Genomic DNA, 3,641 nt, shown 5'->3' with positions numbered 1-3,641 from the left:
CAGGGGGAGGGCCTTCTCTGTGGGTGCCCCCACCCTCTGGAACGAACTACCCCCCGAGATCCGGACGATTCCGGATCTCCTACCTTTTCGCCGCGCCCTCAAGACATGGCTTTTTCAACAAGCGGGTCTGGCCTAGGGAGAATTTTTAAACAGGGACAATTCTTAATTTAATTTTAATTAATTATACAGCAAAAAAAAATATATTTGGTTTTTAACAGGTTTTTATGGGGGGATGATGTTTTAAGTGTTTTAATATGCTGTAAGCCGCCCTGAGTCCTATAGGGAGAAGGGCGGCATATAAATCTATGAAAATAAAAATAAGAAAATAAAATATACTTTTTCTAGAGTCTCAACATCCTTTTTACATCATGATGACCAAAGCTGGATGCAGTATTCCAAGTATGGCCTTACCAAGGCTTTGTAAAGTGGTATTAACACTTCACGTGATCTTGATTCTATCCCTCTGTTAATGCAGCCTAGCACTGTGTTGGCCTTATTGGAAGCTGCAGCACACGGCTGGCTCATATTTAAGTGATTGTCATATTTAGGTGATTATGCAGCCTGAAGGGACCATATGTCCCCAAGAGGGCTTAAGTGGGATGTAATGTAAATTTTATTCAAGCACAGGTCATAAAAATCTGGGACCATGTCATTGACTCTGAAAGGAGAGTGGATTATTAGTCTCTTGAGTTTTTAATGAATTTTACAAAAAAAATTAAAGCTTAATTTTTAACCGTTTTATGTTCACTGTTCCCCATCACAGCATACAGAATCTTTGTAAACCTCTGCTTAATTATTGATGTTGATTGATATAAATTAGCAAATATTTTAATGCAGATTTCTTTGGATGAGAGGCTTACACATATTCCTTTGAGGCAAACATTTGAAATGCAAACTTTCTCAGTGCAATATTATTTTCATACTAGCCCTGTTATGGATTTCTTGGATTTGAAAAACTTCTTTCTTTTTTAATTCTTTTTTTTTAAATTCTTATTCAGATTTCCGTTCTTGAGCCAAAGAGATAACAATATAAAGGACAGGTGCAAAGATAAATTAATAAAAAAATACCTCTGTTAATGAAAAGAGGAAGCATTGGATTAGAAACTCAAACCAAGCCAATAAAGAATAAAATAAAAATCAATCCAAATAGGTGAAAGTCAATCTTAAAAATAATAAAAAAACAATTTCTTCAGTTAATCAGTGGAACTGCTCGCCACCAGAAGTTGTGGGTGCTCCATCACTGGAGGTTTCAAATGGACAGCCATTTGTCTGAAATGGTAGAGGGTCTCCTGCTTGAACAGGGGGCTGGACTAGAAGATCTCCAAGGTCCCTTCCAATTCTGTTCTACTGTATTCTGTGTTTCTGTTTTCTGTAGTCCTCGACTTACAACCACATTTGAGCTCAATATTTCTGTTGTTAAGCAAGACATTGGTTAAGTGAGTTTTGCCCCATTTTACAACCTTTTTTTGAGTAACGGTTGTTAAATGAATCTGGCTTCCCCATTGACTTGGCTTGTCAAAAGGTCGCAAAAGGTGATCACATGACCCCGGGCCACTGCAACCGTCATAAATGCGAGTCAGTTGCCAAGCGGCTGAATTTTGATCATATGACCCTGGGGATGTTGCAACTGTCGTAAGTGTGAAAAATGGCTATAAGTTGCTTTTTTTCAGAGCCATTGTAACTTTGAACAGTCACTAAACCAGGGGTAGGCAATCTTGGCTCTTTTATGACTCGTGGACTTCAACTCCCAGAATTCCTGAGCCAGCATGGCTCAGCTTGGAAACTCTCCCTTTCCCCTCAGCATGGCTGGCTCAGGAATTCTGGGAGTTGAAGTCCACAAGTCATAAAAGAGCCAAGGTTGCCTACCCCTGCACTAAACGAATGGTTATAAGTTGAGGACTTCCTGTACTACTTTCTAAATTATTTAGCATTGTTTAGGACTTGGTTTATCAGATACATGCCTAAATATTTCACAGGATGCTGTTTTTTTTAAAAAAATAGTCTATTATTAATTATGCTCTTAAATTTTTACCTCTTTTTTTTTAATGTTTCTTCTCATATTTTTTTACCGTTAGCTGTTCTGTCCTAGATCTTTGTGTGTTTTCTTCTTCTTCGAGTAGGCTGGCTTGGTCGCTCAACAGCGAGACACTGGTGAAGCGGGCACAGCAGCGCCTGCATTTTCTGCGTCGCATGAGAAAAGCACATCTTCCTTCCCCTGTCCTGACCACTTTCTACAGGGGGACGATCGAGAGCATCCTGTCATATAGCATCACAGTCTGGTTTGGAAGCATCCCTGCTTCAGACAGGAAGGCGGTGCAGAGAGTGGTGAGGACGGCAGAAAAGATCATTGGCAGTTCCCTCCCTCCCATCCAGGACGTGGCACAGAAGCCTTGCTTGTGCAGGGTCCGCAAGATTGTCTGGGACATTACACATCCTCTTCACGACCCATTTTCCTTGTTCCCTTCTGGGAGAAGGAGGCTCCGTGGTATCTGAAGCAGAACATCCAGATTCAGCCAGAGTTTCATTCCATACAGTATTAACCTTGTGAACTCTCAAGCTTCCTCCTTCCATTATATATTCAAGATGGACAGTGTTTAATATTTATTTGTTAGGTATATGTAGGGGTGTGGGTCCATACATATGCTGTATATAATATGTTTAGGTGTGTGTTTCACTTTGGGAGCATGCAACTAACTTTCATTTTTGATGTGTGCCGTTCTGCCCACAGTAAAATAAATGACAATAAAGGTTATCTATCTTTAAACCCCCTCCCCTGCAATAAATATTTTTTTTAAAATGACAATCGCCTTCTGCAGTTTTCCTACGCTATAACCCTCCACCCAGCAGGTTGCTTCATTACGTATGTAAATTCGGGACATTTTGTGGACTGAAAGGGAACTCCTGAGTAGGTAGTGAAGGAAGGGTTGTAAAAATAACCCAGATGAGTAACAAAGCAAAGCTGGCAATGAATGCAATAACTCTCTCCTGAGCTTGCTCGGCATGAAACAGCATGCGGCATCTGGGTACAATTGAACCACTGTCTTAAAGAAACACTAGGAGTGAATCTCAGATAGAGACTTGGCGGGAGCTAAGAGAAAGAGAAGGAAATCTCTTAAGCGATTCAGCCGGACTGCCTTATCTTTATTCAACTCCAGCGGATAAACCCGCTTGATAGGTTCATGCTGGTTCACTCAGTTACTTATCTTGAGCCTGGCAGACTTCATCAGTTATTCCCTTTTTTGGCTGCGCCGGTGCACACCACAAGGGTTATCTGTTTCCCGGTTGGAGCAGGCGAAGTTCAAAAGAGAATTAAGCTGCTGCACCCTGGGAAGCAGGAGATAGATTAGTTCCTGCCTACTTTTGCATTTAGGAGATTTTGGGGTACTCTACCGCAGCCCAAATAGTTTCATGGAACTTACAGTCTTTCGCTTAAGAGTGGGTGTAAACACAGGATGTAACAATAAAGGAGAATCTTTGTAGCTCAGGGTTGAACTGTGGGGTCCTTGGTGCTCTCTGAGCTTGGTTGATTTCTTGCAGATGTTTCATGAGCCAAACTAGGTAATAGCACCAGTGCTAAAAGAGAATGGGGTTTGTGGAGAGGAGGAGGAGGAGGAGGAGGAGGAGGAGGAGGAGGAGGAGGA

Source organism: Protobothrops mucrosquamatus, unplaced genomic scaffold (genome assembly GCF_001527695.2).
Source record: "Protobothrops mucrosquamatus isolate PMUCROS unplaced genomic scaffold, P.Mucros_1.0 scaffold_140, whole genome shotgun sequence".
Classification (NCBI taxonomy): domain Eukaryota; kingdom Metazoa; phylum Chordata; class Lepidosauria; order Squamata; family Viperidae; genus Protobothrops; species Protobothrops mucrosquamatus.
This window is presented reverse-complemented; position numbering follows the sequence as displayed.